Source organism: Eumetopias jubatus, unplaced genomic scaffold (genome assembly GCF_037043125.1).
Source record: "Eumetopias jubatus isolate StellerSeaLion01/CBP00866 unplaced genomic scaffold, mEumJub1_p1.0 scaffold_11, whole genome shotgun sequence".
Lineage (NCBI taxonomy): Eukaryota > Metazoa > Chordata > Mammalia > Carnivora > Otariidae > Eumetopias > Eumetopias jubatus.
The window spans coordinates 117,226,537-117,243,046 of record NW_028274817.1 but is presented as its reverse complement, the minus strand read 5'-3'; the positions used below and the strand labels follow the sequence as shown (position 1 = coordinate 117,243,046).

At 44.3% G+C, this 16,510-nt stretch overlaps 1 pseudogene; it reads left to right on the top strand.

Moving 5' to 3' along the window:
- The first annotated feature begins 2,663 nt into the window (after positions 1–2,663).
- LOC114218131 (U4 spliceosomal RNA) lies at positions 2,664–2,746 on the top strand (annotated as a pseudogene).
- Positions 2,747–16,510: the final 13,764 nt, after the last annotated feature.

Below are 16,510 nucleotides of genomic sequence, written 5' to 3'. Positions count from 1 at the left end.
CAATATGAGCCAAGTAAAGCCAAGGATCTGCTAAAATAATTCCTTTTTATATTTGCCTAACACGTTTTTCTGAGTTTTCTAATTTTTCTCCAGCGGGTCTGCATTATTCTTCTAATCAGAAAGAAAGAGACTGTGAGAACTAGGTTCGTGTCCACCCATTAGTCCTTCCGCTTTGTGGGCCTTTGCTCCTCGGGGCTCGAAGGAGAGGTCTGGGCTACACGATGGCTAAATCTATTCCAAACCCTGACAACCCAGAATTTGACGAGTCTAATGAAATCAGAGTCAAGATCGAGGAGGGGACCACTAACAAAAACAGTAATAATGTGGCCATAGAAGTTTGCCTCAGCTTGCAAGCTAGCTATTATTTTCTCTGTTTTTGACAGATCCAAGAAGTTAAACAATTTCCTGGAGTCATTCCGCTTCCGAGGCTTGGGGCCTGGATCTGTGTGAGTCGAGAGAACATGTTTGTATTTCCAGTATGTTGGCGTGCAGGCGGAGGTAGGCCACGGGCTCTAGCTGATCCTTTTCCAGAGCGATGAAGACAGCACCTGCTAGTGAGCGGGCCCGGGGAACAGGCGCGCTCAGCAGGCCTCGCGCCTGGTTTGTGGCTGAGCGGCGCCAGAGGCAGCTGCTGCGCATGCTCTCGGCCCTCCTCTGCGCGCGCCGAAGGCTGTTTCCCGTGAACCCTGCGTTTCTCCGCCCAGCGCTGTTTTCCTGGTGGCAGGAGGATGTTTGCTGTGCAGACAAGCCCGAGTGTTGGAAAGGCAACGTTCTGGAAGCAGCAGGCAGCCAGATGACAAATGGGTGGACAGGAACGGCAGCTCCCTTGCCATCCTGGCGAGGCGAACTTGCCAGAATGCCCCCCTCCGGATGGAGCCCCCGCTGCCCACGGCGGTGGCTGAGCCCACGGCCAGCCTTTATTGTCTCCCTCCCCTCCCAGCGGTTCAAGTCCTCCTCCCCTCCTGCGAGCTCTCCTGGGACCACCTCCCGGGCTTGCCCTCACACCCTTGCCTCTGGAAAACCCACAGTCTGACACCGGGAAAGGCACCGTGAGGAGGGAACTCAGGAGAATCAGACCCGTTGTTTTATATCGAACTGAAAACAGTACATCATCACTCATTCTAGTTCGTGTACTGGTTTGATTTCTTATCCACAGACCAGGGTGCTCCTGGATTCCTGCAGGTCATTTTGAGCGCGTGAGCCCAAGAGGCCTGCACCATCCATCGGAAGGCACAAGGACCAGGGAACAGCGCTTGAGCTTTTCTCCGGACCACATAGGGCCTGGCCGCTGCGAACTGCGCGGAGAGCCTCCGTCTGGGATGATGTGTGGGCCCAAGGGCCGCGGGCTATGCGGGGGGTGGGGGGGGCGCACAGAGAAGAGGGGACCGTGCTAGCCTGCGCCCTTGGCCTTGTCCTTCCGCAAGGCCGCGGAGCTTTCCTGCGCACAGATCGCCCCTCTCCCTCCCTCCTTCCCGACCTCCAAAGCCAGAGACCACTCTTCTGCCCACAGCCTTCCTCCCATTCAGGCTGCCCCCAGACCCATCAGCGCATGCTTCGGGTGCCGCCGGAAACCTTGCGGCCTCTTAACAGATTTGGAGAGGGATTCTTTCTGCTGTTCTGCAACCTGTCACCAAATATGCCTGGGAATTGCGTACTCGAAGAACAGAGCAAGCCAGAAAAAGACAAATGCCCAGCCCTCTTGCTCGACTTGCACGGGCCGCAGGCAGGCGTCGGGACCTGCACGTGTGCACACGTGCAAGCGAAGAGCCACGAGGAGACGAGCGTGAGCAAGGTCAGGGGAGGGTGGGGGCGGCTGCCAATCAAGGCGATTGTTTTCACGTGGATGGTCCAGCGTGTGGCCATAAATACTGCTTCTTTCCCATAGTCCCTTGCTCTAGAATTCGGGTGAAATTCGAGTGTGAAAGTGAGACGGAAGGTGGATTTGACAGCCCTTCCTTTAATCCCACTAGCTGTGCTCTCCTGCACTACTGTAAACTGGAATTTTCTACCAGGGCTGCCCCAGCAGCTCCGGCTCATCTCCGTTCAGAGGAATGGAGTCGTTGATTTTTAAGGAGGGCGCCCTCCACTGACGTCACATTTTGCTTCTAGATAGGCTCTTCGGGTCTCAAAGGCTCCAAGACTTTAGGTATTTTTTTTATCTTTTTGGTCACTGTCTCACTTCACGTATCACATCCGTCATTAACGGGGGCATTTGTCCTTTATAGCACCTTTCTAAATCATATTTCCCCTTCCCTTTTTGTTGCCTCTGCCGGGGGCAGGTCCTTGTTAACATGAAGAAGACCCAGGCTTATTATCTAGATTCTTACTCTAGCATCCTAATGGATTCCCTTAGCGTAGTTTGAGCACTTCCTCAAGGGCAGGGTCATTATTAATCTTCAGAAATGCTGATAACGGGCGCCTGGGTGGCTCAGTCGGTTAAGCGACTGCCTTCGGCTCAGGTCATGATCCTAGAGTCCCGGGATCAAGTCCCGCATCGGGCTCCCTGCTTGGCGGGGAGTCTGCTTCTCCCTCTGACCCTCCCTCCTCTCATGTGCTCTCTCTCTCTCATTCTCTCTCTCAAATAAATAAATAAATAAAATCTTTAAAAAAAAAAGCTGATAATGACAGCACAGCAGCAGGAGCGAGACTCTAAAACCTAAGTCACCTTTGCGCAGTGGCAGAATCGTAGCCAATGAGGTTTATCCAAGGCGCGATTATTGCTAATTAAAACATAGGTCAGTTCCCCTCATTCCTCTGCTCAAAACCTTCCAGTGACTCCCCATTTGATTCACAGTATAAAAGTCTCTTTTATATGCAGTTTTTAATTGAGATGTAATTGACATATAACACTATTACTTTCAGGTGCGCAACATAACGATTCAACATTTGTATATATTGGGAAATGATTAGCACAAGTCTGTTAACATCTGTCAGCACGCAGTTACAGTTTTTTTCTTGTGACAAGAACTTTTAAGATTTATTCTCTTCGCACCTTTCAAATATGCCAAACATTATTATTAACTATAGTCACCATCTGTACATTATATGGAAGTTTGTACCTTTTGACCCCCTTTGCCCATTTGCCCCCCCCCCCCTTGCCTTTGGCAACCAGCAATCTGTTCTCTATATCTGAGTTCAGGTTTTGGTTTTGGGGTTTTTTAAGATTCCACATATAAATGAGATCACACAACATGTGTCTTTCATATAGCCCTCAAGGTCCATCCATGTCACAAACAGCAAGATTTCCTTCTTTTTGTTTTTTAAAGATTTATTTATTTGAGAGAGGGTGCAAGAGACAGCGGAGGGGGGGGCAGAGAGAGAGGGAGAAGCAGACTCCCCGCTGAGCAGGGAGCCCAATGAGACGTGGGGCTCAATCCCAGGACCCTGAGATCATGACCTGAGCTGAAGGCAGACGCTTAACCGACTGAGCCACCCAGGCGCCCCAAGATTTCCTTCTTTATTATGGCTGAATAATATTGCATTGCATCTATACAGCTGACCCTTGAATGATGCCAAGGTTAAGGGTGCTGACCCCCCTGCGCAGGCAAAAATCCACATATAATTTTTTACTTCCCCCAAATTTAACTACTAATAGCCCACTGTTGACTAGAAGCCTTACCAATAACACAATTAACATGCGTTTTGTATATTATATATAATATATACTGTGTTCTTGTAATAAGTAAAAGAAAATGTTGAGAAAATCATAAGGAAGAGAAAATACATTTATAGTACTGTTTATCGAAAAAAATCCACAATAAGTGGACCCACGGAGTTCAAACCCATGTTGTTCAAGGGTCAACTGGAGGGGCACCTGGGTGGCTAAGTCCATTAAGTGTCTGCGTTGAGCTCGGGTCGTGATTCCAGGGTCCTGGCATCAAGCCCCGCATCGGGCTCCCTGTCCATAGGGAGCCTGCTTCTCTCTCTTCCTCTGCTGCTCCCTCTGCTTGTGCTCTCTCTCTTTCTGTCAAAAATAAATAAAATCTTTTTTTTTTTTTTTAAGAGGGTCAGCTGTATATACCACATCTTATTCATCCATTCATCCACCATTGGACGCTTAGGTTGCTGCCATGTCTTGGCTATTGGAAATGATGCTGCGGTGAACATGGGGGTGTGTACATGTTTTCAAGTCAGTGTTTTCATTTCCTTTGGATAAATACACAGAAGTGGGGTTGCTGGGTCATATGGTATTTCTATTTTTAATTTTTTGAGGCACATTCATCCTGTTTTCCTTCTTGGGGGCACCAATTTACATTCCCATTAGGGACTGCACGGGGTTCTCTTTTTCTCCACATTCTTACAAACACCTGTTGTTTTTTTTTTTTTTTTTGGTACTGGCCTTTTGACAGGTGTAAGGTGATATAGCTCAGTGTGGTTTTGATTTGCATTTCCCTGACGATGAGTGATGTTAAGCATCTTTCCATATACCTGTCGGCCATCTGAATGTCTTTTTTGAAAAAATGTCTATTCATTTGCTATTGAGCTGTATGAGGTTTTTTTTTTTTTTTATGTATTTTGGGTATTAACCCCTTATCAGCTAGATGATTTGCAATTATTTTCTCCCATTCAGTAAGTTGCCTTTTCATTTTGTTGAGGGTTTCCTTTTTGCTGTGTGAAAGCTTTTTAGTTTGATGCAGTCCCATTTATTTAGTTTTAGTTTTGTTGCCTTTCCTTTTGGTGTCAGATTAAAAAAAAAAAATGTTGTCAAGGCTGATATCAAGGAGTTTACCACCTAAATTTTTTTCTAAGAGTTCTGTTGTTTCAGGTCTTACGCTCAAGTCTTTAATCCATCTTGAGTTAATTTTTGTGTGTGGTTAAAATAGTGGTCCAGTTTCATTCTCTTGCATGAGGCTGTGCAATTTTTCTAGCAATGTTATAAATTCCCATTATATATTCTTGGCTCCAAACATTTATGTGATTATAAATTAATTGACCACATTTGTATGGGTTTATTTCTGGGCTCTCTTATTCTGCTCTGTTGATCTATGTGTCTGTTTTTATGCCAATACCATACTGTCTTAATTCCTATAGCTTTGTAATATAGTTTAAAATCAGAAAGTATAATGCTGCCAGCTCTGTTCTTCTTTCTCAAGATTGTTTTGGCCATTTGGGATCTTTTGTGGTTCCATACAAATTTTAAGATTGTTGTATTTCTGTAAGAAATGCCATTGGAATTTTGATAGGAATTGCATTGAATCTATACATTGCATTAGGTAGTATGAACATTTTAACTATTAATTCTGATCCACAAGCATGGAATATCTTTCCATTTATTTGTGTCTTCTTCAATTTCTTTGTTCAATGTCGTACAGTTTTCAGTGTACAAGTCTTTCACATCCTTGGTTAAATTTATTACTAGGTATGTTATTCTCTTTGAAGCAATTGTGAATGGGATTGTTTTCTTAATTTCTCTTTCTGGTAGCTTGTTATTAATGTATAGTAATGCAACAGATTTTTGTATGTAGATTTTGTGGCCTTCAGCTTTACCAAATGGGTTTATTAGTTCTAACAGGTTGTGGGGTTTTTTGGTTTTGTTTGGTGGAATCTTTAGGGTTCTCTCTATATAATGTCATCTTCAAATAGTGACAGTTTTATTGCTTCCTTTCCAACTCGAATGTCTTTTATTCTTTTTCTTGCCTAATTGTCCTGGCTGGAACTTCTAAAACAATATTGAATACAAGTGGTGAGAGTGGGCATCTTTGTCTTGTTCCTGATCTTAGAGGAAAAACTTTCAGCTTTTTACCATTGACTATGATGTTAGCTGTGGATTTGTCATATATGACCTTTATTATGTTGAGTTACATTCCCTCTATACCCACTTTGTTGAGAGTTATCATTAATGGATGTTGAATTTTGTCAAATGTTTTTTCTGCCTATATTGAGATGATCATCTGACTTTTATCCTTCATTTTGTTAGTGATTGATTTGCATATGTTGAACCATACTTTCATCCCTGGAATAAATCCCATTTGATCACAGTGTTAATCCTTTTAATGAATTGTTGAATTTGGTTTGCTAATATTTTGTTGAGGATTTTTGCATCTGTGTTCATCAGGGATATTGGCCTGTAATTTTCTTGTGATGTCCTTGTCTGGTTTTGATGTCAGTCTCATAAAATGAGTTTGGTCCTTGTCTGGTTTTGATGTCAGTCTCATAAAATGAGTTTGGAAGTATTCCCTCTTCTTTTTTTTGGAAAAGTTTGAGAAGGATTGATGTTAATTCTTCTTTTAAATGTTTGGTAGAATTCACCAATGAAGCCACCTGTCCTGGACTTTTGTTTATTGGGAGGTTTTGATTATTGATTCAATCCTCTGACTAGTAATTGGTCTGTTCAGATTTTCTATTTCTGCATGATTCAATCTTGGTAGGCTATATGTTTCTAGGAATTTGTTCATTTCTTCTAGGTTGTCCAATTTGTTGGCGTATAATTGTTCATAGTAGTCTCATATGATTATGTATTTCTGTGGTATCAGTTGTAACATCTTGTCTTTCATTTTTTAATTTTATTTATTTGGGTCCTCTTTTTTTCTTTTTTTTCCCCTCTTGCTGAGCCCAGCTAAACATTTATCGGTTTTATCTTTTCAAAAAGCCAGCTCTTAGTTTAAAAAAAGCAGCTTCTTAGTTTGATCTTTTCTGTTGCCTTTTTAGTCTCTATTTCATTTATTTTCACTCTGATCTTTGTCATTTCCTTCCTTTTACTAACTTTGGGTTTCATTTGTTCATTTTCTAGTTCCTTAACACGTAAAGTTAAGTTGTTTAAGATCTTTCTTCTTCTTTTTTTTTAAACAGTTTATTCTTTAAGTAAATTCTGTGCCCAACATGGGGCTCAAACTCACAACCCCAAGATCAAGAGTCGCATGCTTTACCGACTGAACCAGCCAGGCGCCCCTTTCTTATTTCCTGAGGTGGGCATTTATTGCTATGAACTTTCCCCTTAGAACTGCTTTTGCTGCAGCCAATAAGTATTGGTATGCTGCATTTCCATTTTCACTTAAGGTATTTTTTATTTCTCTTTTGATTTCTTCTTTGATCTATTGATTGTTCGAGAATATGTTGTTAAATCTCCACATATCTGTGAATTTTCCAGGCTTCTTTTTGTAATTGATTTTAGACCACTGTGGTCAGAAAAGGTCCTTGGTATGATTTCAGTCTTCCTAAATTGGTACTGGAGAATGATCCATGTGCACTTGAGAAGAATGTGTATTCTGTTACTTTTGGTTGGACTGTTCTAAATATGCCTGTTTCCCCCCACCCAGGGTCTTTTTTTTTTTTTTTTAACAATTTTAAAATTTAAATTGAATTAATTAACATATAACGTATTATTAGTTTCAGAGGTAGGGGTCAGTGATTCATCAGTCTTAGACAATACCCAGTGCTCATTACCTCACGTGCCTTCCTTTATATCCATCACCCAGTTACCTCCTTCCCCATACCACCACCCCCCCCTTTCCAGCAACCCTTAGTTTGTTTCCTATGATTAAGAGTCTCTTATGGCTAAATATGCCTGTTAAGTTCAACTGGTCTAATGTGTCATTTAAGGCCAGTGTTTCCTTAATCGATCTGTCTGGATGATCTCTCCACTGACGTAAGTGGGTATTAAAAAGCCTTATCATTATTGCTGTCTATTTCTCCTCTTCGGTCTATTAAACTTTGCTTTATATATTTAGGTGCTTCTATGCTGAGTGCATAAAGATTTACAAATGTTATATCCTCTTGTATTGACCCCTTTATCATTATGTAATGACCTTCTTTGTCTCTTGTTATAGTCTTAAAGTCTATTTTGTCTGATAGAAATTCAGCCACCCCAGCTTTCTTTTGTTTTTCATTTACATGGAATATTTTCCATCCCTTCACTTTTAGTCAAAGTCTTCACGGCAGCCTACAAAGCTCTACATTACCTCTCTGAGCGCCTCGTCTACAGTGCCGCTCCCCCGGCTCAGTCTTCTCCAGCACACCAACTTTGCTGTTCCACATACATTCCCACCATAGAACCTTTGTTTTAGTTGTTTCCTCTTGTTACTTGGAATACTCCCGTGGTAACCATCGTCCAAGATGGCCCCCAGTGAATGTAACCTTCTGGTATTCATGTCCTCGTGTAGTCCCCTTTCATGCTGAATAGAGCCAACCAGTGTAACCAGTAGGATGCTACAGCAATGGTGGCTTGTGACTTCTGAGGCTAGGTCATAAAAAACATTATGACTTCTGTCTTGCTCTTTCTTGGATCACTGGCTCTGGGGGAAAGCCACCCACCCTGTCATGAGGATACTCACGCAGCCCTGTGGAGAGGCCTGTGTGGTGAGGAATGAAGACCACCCACTAACAGACACATTAGCCAGCCGGCCATGTGGGTGAGCCCCCTCAGAAGTAGACCCTCCTTCTCTAGTCACGTCTTCATATGACTGCAGCCCCAGTCAACATCTTGACTAGAGTCTTGGGAGACATTCTGAGTCAATTAAGTTGCTTCTGAATTCCTGGCCCACAGGAATTATGAGATAATAGATCCTTATTATTGTTTAAAACGTCTAAGTGCTGGGGTGATTTGTTTTCCAGCAGTACATAATACAACCCTTCCCCCCCTCCAGATGCTGACTTGGTTAATGCCTTCACCTCCTTCAAATCCTTTCTCAAATCTCACTTGTCCAATGATGTCTACCCTCAGCATTCTTTTTTTTTTTTTAGATTTTCTTTCTTCCTTCCTTCCTTTCTTCCTTTTTTTCCTCTTTTCTTTCTTTTTCTCTCTCTCTCTCTTTCTTTCTTTCTAGAGCACAAGCAGGTGGAGGGGCAGAGAAAGAAGGAGAGGCAGACCCCACTGCTGAGCCGAGAGTCTGATGTGGGGCTCGATCCCAGGACCCCGGGATCATGACCTGAGCTGAAGGCAGACGCTTAACTGACGGAGCCACCCAGGCGCCCCTACCCTCAGCATTCTATTCAATATTGTAATCTGTCCCCACTCTCTTGCCCTGCCCCCAGAACCATGATTCCTTTTTACCCTGCTCTAGTTTTCTTTTTCCCATAGTACTTACCACCTTCCGAAATGATATGTAATTTACATATGTATTCTTATTTGTCGTTTCCCTCTCCTATAATATAACTCACTTGAAAGCAGGGCTCTTTCTGTGTTCTAACCGCTGATGGACCCAAGTACCTAGAAAAGTGTCCAGCGCGTAGTAAAGTGCTTAGGAAATGTTTAATAATCACTCTGATAAAAAATCTTCCGTGCTTTCCAGGGCTGATAGGATAAAGTCAAGGGCACATAATTCTCAGGATCCTTACCAACAAGCCTTCTCTTTCTTCAAACCTATCTCTTGCCTCTTGTTTCCTTCCTGTACATACGCTCCCTTTCGGCCAAAGTCACCTGCCCTAGTAGCTATCACTCCAAATACTTCCATGGCCGTCTTGGCACAAGAGAGTCTGACCTCCCCATTCTACTCTTGCCTCATCCGTGCGGATTTCCTTATCTCCTTTCAGCAAGAAGAGACTTTGTTCTCCCGTGACCTTGCACAGCACCTGGAGACCCCTAACGTTTACACTTGGCTCATGTTCCCTCTGGGATTAATTGTGTGTATGGACTACGAGTGTGTTGACAACGAAGAATCATTCACCAATCTAATTCACAAACGTTCATGGGGCACTTACTAAGGGGCAGTCACCTTGTTAGGAATTGGAATGCAAAGGGAAAAAAAAAAAAGAATGGGGATACAGAAAGAGTAGGGAAAGGCCCCCTATCCTCGGCGTTTTGGGCAGAAGAGAGATGTAGCCATAATGAAAGCAGCAGAGAAGATGATCCTATGAAGGACATGAGAGCAAGGCGCTGAAGGGCAGATGAGCGGCTGGAGGCAGGTGGGGAGCTCCAGAAAGCAGATGAGTCAAGGAAGCAGTCATCAAGGATGAGCGATGCCGCAGGGAGGCCAGGGCAAAGGAGAGCTTAAAAGTAGCCACTGGGTGGCAGCGAGGAGGTCACCACTGTTGATGTGGAAGGTTCCATCCATCCAGATGCTCAGTGGTCCCATTTCCAGGGCACACAAGGGGTCTGCATTCCCAGACTTCCTCGCAGTTCCCTTGAGGCCATGTGACTGATTGCTGACCGCTGGGATGTGGAGGAAGTGAGGTATGCCTAGTCAGGAAACTTTCTACACGATCCTTTACTACTTCTCAGGTTTTTTGGCAGGCGGAATGCAAAGGATCCAGTGTGCAACTTAAAGAGAGCCCCAAGGGAAAGTGGGGCCACAGGCTAGAAGGAGCCTGAGATTCTGAATCACCACAGAGAGGACAGCTCCCCAAGAGAGCTGTGGGGCCTCCGGATAGGATGGGGGCCAGTGGTGTGGGCAGTGAAAGAATTCATCCGAGGCAGAACAAAAGAGATAGAAGTTTATTGGCTACACCACAAGGGAGCGGCAGGCAGGACCACAGAGGAGAGACTGTCTGCCAGGAGGCGGTGGGGAGGGGCCACAGTTATAGGGCAGAGTGAGGGAGTATGGGAACGTATGGACTTTTCCCCTTTTTTAGTAGTCTTAGGAACTCTTCCTGGTTGTAAGTAGCCCATTCGTCAGTTAGGGCTTATGGCTTAATGAGCCTATTCGCTTCAGCTCAGTGGTCACTGTGGCCCTTTTGCCTTGCTCAGGTTTCTAGGGCTCAAGCCTGTTGCCCGAGAGCAGCCTCTGCAAGAGCCACTCAGCGTGCATTGGACTACGGCAGGGCAAGAAATAAATATTCTGTTAAGGCTCTGAGAACTGGAGGTTCTGCAGGTTACTGCCGCTAATGTTAGTTGCCCTAATATGGTGACATGAGGGGAATTTTAACAGGGCAGCGGGCATAGTGACCAGACTGTGGTGGGCTTAGAAGTAAAGGGAGGGGCAGGGGCAAGGGCGCCTGGGTGACTCACTTGGTTACGTGTCTGACTCTTGATTTCAGCTCAGGTTGCAATCTCAAGGTCGTGAGTTCCAGCCCCATGTTGGGCTCCATGCTGGGTGTGGAGCCTAGTTTAAAAAAAAAAAAAAAAGGAAAGGAAAGGAAGTAAAGGGAGGGGCAAGCAAGTGGAGACAATCTGGACAATCTCCAGAGGGGAACTCAGCTATGAAGTGTCATTTGTCAACATTTCCAGTAGCAGGGGGAATGAATGAGGGCTTTGGTTTTGAGGATGTGAAGTGGGGGTTCTGGCCTCGCGTTCTTACCATATCCATATATAAAGAGCTTCCTCATTCTTGTTCACAGATGCATAGCATTCCATTGTGTGAATATACAATACTTTATGAATCACTAGTTAACTAACCACTAATCAACATTTAGATTGTTTTAAATCTTTTGCTATTAAAGGGGTGCAGGATGAGGCACCCCAAAATGTGCCACTTTGACATAAAGATCTTTTTGAATTAAAAGTAGTAAGCAGAAAAGGTGCTCTGCCTCCCCCATGACTGCCTACATTTACATTGGAAAGGAGAGCCTGCAACAGGAGGGGAAGTATGCAGAGGCCCCTTTTAAGACGGAAGGAACTCATCTGCATTATAGAACAATCTTGTTTTTCCAAACATCTCCTTTCACCTCTTGCTAATGAGTTTTCTCCCCTTTGTGTCAGCAAGCCCCTACTTTTCTTTAGCTCATATAAGCTTCTTGGTGACTCACTGTCTTTGGAATTCCATGTCTGTGTGGATTCCTCGCATGTACATCTATTAAATTTGATTTTCTCCTGTTAATCTGTCTCCTGTCAATTTGATTCTAAGTCCAGCTAGAAGGGCCATAGGGCAGAAGATTTTCCTCCTTGACACTATTCTAAACATGTATTACATTTTATGTATGCTATATATGTCTTAGTAGTCTATAATATATGACTTTCAATTTACCAATTTCACATGACTTTATCAATTTTATGGGCCTCGGATTTTACTGTATGCACGTTGATAAAATATTGATGGATTTTAAGTGAAAGAAGAAATCCCATTTATTTTGTCCAATGAGGTCGCCTAGATTGAAAGCAAAGAACCTGAAGACAAGCCAGTGAGAAAGATGGAGAATGACCACAAAAAGGACAAAAAAGATAAAAATTATATTTATTAAGAAATTTGGCTATGCATCAAAACAGAGAAACAGCCTTCCTCACACAATTCTCAATAATCGAGTCTGGTGGGGGGAACGGGGTAACTGGGTGATAGGCATTGAGGAGGGCATGTGATGTAAGGAGCAGTGGGTGTTCTGTGCAACCGATGAGTCCCTGAACTCTACCTCTGAAACTAATAATACACCCTATGTTAACTGAATTTAAATAAAAAAAAAAGTCTGTGTCCTGAAAGAAAACAGTTTTCCTGACACTGTCTGAGCTTCTAGAATTTAGAGCACAAGCTACCTACTGCAACTTGCCTGGGTGGGCCCTGACAAGAGTAAGAAGCCAGTTGTGTCCTTTCATCATGTGGTTTTCATACCAACACTGGTCTATTACTTAGCAAACATAGGGCCAGTCAACCTCTAGAGCCTCAGCTTATCAAAACCCCATTTCTATGAGTTTAAAGACTCAAAGTCCAGATTTTTCCAAGTTCTAAAAGCATTGCCCCCAAGGAGGGCTGGCAGCAGTCCCATGAGAACGATTTACTTAAGTCACTAGAAGAATGTTTAAATTTCTAAATCCTTGCCAGTGTCTATATTCGATTCATGCGGGGCCTACCTAATATTTGATTGAGGCCTGACGCATATTGCCTGGGGAATGCTTTGATAGGAGTGGGAATTGGGGTGCTACAGTAGGGATGTAGTTCTTCATTTCTTTTACCATTGCATAGTTTCATTTTAGAAAAATAGATTTTTGTAACCCATTGACACATCTGTTGGCCACATGAAGGTCAAATCCAGATCTGTACGAATTAGAATAATTCTGCATCTATCTCAGGAAATTAGGCAATTAAAAGAAAGGCAAACCTCAAGAGAAATTTCTCTCTCTTCTTACAGATATGTATTAATTGTAGTGTCTGATTAATGAGCCTCAGATCTGAGTCTGGGGGCCCTGGTGTGTTCTTGACTCTCACCAGCATGCTGCTTCCTGTGGGAAATGCAGAGAGTTCAAATCCCTCATGGTTCAAAATAATCTCACATGTGTTAAAGAATCAAAGCTTTGATTGCTAGCTGCTCACATGGAGACCAGCACATACATGAGAACCGCTGGGGTCCAGCTTTTCAGATAGAGGATTATAATTCTTCAGAGGATGTTTGCATTCATTTTTTTTTCTTGGTTTTATGAAGTTAACATGATACGTGATCTGAAAATTGTTTCTCTAAGCTGTCAGGAGCAGCCACTGTCCTGGCCTGGTTCAGGTGATGCCATCCTCAGGACAGGTAACCAGTGTCCCCTCTTTCAATCAGGTGGACATTTAGGGAGATGGGCTGATTGAGTTCAACTCAGTTGCTTCTCACCATTATAGGCCCTGGAAACAAAGCACGCATTCCCATGCCTTCCATGTCCTGACCCTGATCCTGGACCCAGGTTCAGGATCACCGCCAGTTTAGGACCCCTGGATGATTTGTTTACTCAGAGAACCTTCCAGATTAGGAAAAGAAACTGATGGCCATACTTGCCCTTCAAAACTTTCACAGCAAGACAGAGTGACTCACTTGAATTTTTTTTGATGATGATGATCTATACTGAATCACATTCATAGAACTACTACTGACTGAGCTCCTGTTCTAGAAGCTGCAAACTTGGGGAGAGAAACTGGAAATATGCTTGCATCATAAGCAAAAGAGACCCCATAAATCTTTATGTCCCGCCCCAGGGCCAGAGACATGAAAGAGGGCCTTCCCAGGTCAATGGTACCACTGATATGCCTAGTCACAACTGTAGCCCAAAAAATGCCATCACAGGGGAGCCTGGGGGGCTTGGTTCATTAAGCATCTGCCTTCAGCTCAGATCATGATCCCCCGGGGGCCTGAGATTGAGCCCCCATCAGGCTCCCTTCTCCGTGGGGAGCCTGCTTCTGCCTCTGCCCCCTGCTCATGCTCTCCCTCTCGCTATCTCTCGCTCTCTCGAATAAATAAAATCTTTTTTTTTTTTAAATGTCATTACATTCTGGCCCAAAAATGCAGTCCCCATCCTCCACCCCCTCCACTGCCAAGTAAATAGTGAATGAGCAAAAACTCAACCTATCACTTCAGAAAATTATTAGTCCGTTTTCAGTGATATTTATCTATTATGCCGTCACCTGCGGCTTCATTTGGGGGCAGAAATGGTGACTCTTATTGGTACTGTCGCAGAATTTGGAATGCTCATTAAATATTGCTAAAATAATATGAGCATGTGATAGTGAATCACAGCTGTTAAACCAGTCCAACTTCCTCCCCATCTCCTGATCATTTTGTGTTCTGTAAGGGCAGCCAGCAAGCTGAAATACATACGTCCTTTGTTGTCTGTCTCAAACCATGATTGGGAACACTTCTAACCATGTAATGGCATGATATGATGAGCCTCTGCTACTTTTTCTGCTTTCTCAGTGGCCCTACCCTTACTCTCCTTGAGGCAGGCAGCCTCGGTTCCCTCAGGGGAACTGATGACATAGGCAAAAGCAACTAACCAAGTAGTTAAAAGTCGTGGCTTCCCAAAGCCAAGGCCTGGGCATGACGCGAAGCTCAGAATGCACGGCAGAGAAGGGCCCCATTGCTCCCTGCTCAAGCCTGGAGAAAATGACCTGGGATGCCAGGCAGGAAGAGAGCCAGAAGGCAATTGAGAATTGTTTTGTTGCCAGTGAGTCACTTAGGAGGTCTGTGCCGTTGAGCAGGCTGAGTCAGGGCAAATAGGAGGGAATCACATAAGACCAGCCTGGTTTGGAGATCAGAGTGCAAAGGGTACCTGTGCCCTGTCCATGGTTAAAAATGCAGTGGGCAGGAAGGCTCCAGGGTTCCCTGTTTCAGCTTGCTGAGGAAGCGGAAGAGACATCCATTTGTGGTGTCTATAGGAAGGGTAAGGCAGCCTCCGAGGGTTTCTCAGAGCCCTGAGATGGCCAAGAATCACAGAATGTTCCCCCATGCCAGGGAGGGATATGGTCATGGTACCATTAGCCAGTGAACCTCAAGAAGTCTTTTTTTTTTTTTTTTAAGATTTTATTTATTTGTTTGAGACAAGGAGTGAGAGCGATCATGCGCAGGGGGGAAGGGTAGAGGGAGAAGCAGACTCTCTGCTGAGCCAGGAGCCCAATGTGGGACTCGATCCCAGGACCCTGGGATCATGACCTGAGCCGAAGGCAGACGCTTAAATGACTGAGCCACCCAGGCACCCTAAACCTCCAGAAGTCTTAAAGTTGGAAACATAGGGAGACAGAATGGTGACAGGAATGCCCAGGGACCAAAGAGCGGAGGAGAGTAAGGCCAATCGGTCGGCAGCAGGAAAAAGGGCCCCAGTGATAGCCCGAGATAGCAGACTGATTTTCCATCCTCTAGGAGAAAGGACCCAAAGGAGGTTAGATTCTATTACTTGACATTTTATTCAGGGGCTAGGATTCCCAGCAGAAATCTAGAAATACAGGCATACCTTATTCTATTGTGCTTTGCTATACTGCGCTTCACAGACACTGAGGTTTTGTTTTGACAAAGTGAAGGTCTGTGGCAACCCGGCATAGAGCAATTCTATCGGCGCCCTTTTCCCAACAGCATCTGCTCGCTTCGTGCCTCTGTCACATTTTGGTGATTCTCACAGTATTTCACACTTTTTCTGTATTATTCTATTTGTTGTGGTGATCTGTGACGTGATTATGACTCACTGGAAGCTCAGATGATGGTTAGCATTTTTTTTAGCCAGAAAGTATTTTTTGATTAAGGTATGTATATTAGCTTTTTAAAAAAAAGATTTTATTTATTTATTTGAGAGAGAGAGAATGAGAGATAGAGAGCACGAGAGGGAAGAGGGTCAGAGGGAGAAGCAGACTCCCCGCCGAGCAGGGAGCCCGATGCGGGACTCGATCCCGGGACTCCAGGATCATGACCTGAGCCGAAGGCAGTCACTTAACCAACTGAGCCACCCAGGCGCCCTAAGGTATGTATATTAGCTTTTTTAAGCATAATGCTATGGCACACTTCATCAACTACAGTATGGTGCAAGCAGAACTTTCTATGCCCTGGGAGACCAAAATACTCACTTGATTGGCTTTATTATGATATTCGCCTTATTGTGGTGGTCTGGAATTGAGCCTGCAATATCTCTGAGGTGTGCCTGTCCCTGATTTCCTGGAGAAGACAAACTGGGGCAGACTGAGAGCAAAGTGGACTGTGTTCTCTCCAGCAAGGCCATGAAGTCAGTTCTGAGGATGAACGAGCCATGGCAAGGAACAGCAGAAGGAGAGGAAAGAATAGGCCGTGCAGAAGGAAGAAAGGGACACTGAGGGTGGTGGGTCCTAGACACGGGAGCAAAAAGGCGGTGGAAGAAGAGGAGAGGGAGGAAGCAGGGTCAAGGGCACATGGACCTGCAGGGCCTGATTATTTTGAACTTACCCTTCATTTCCATCATGGAAGAGCTAGATTATATAGATTTCGACGTGCGAGGGAG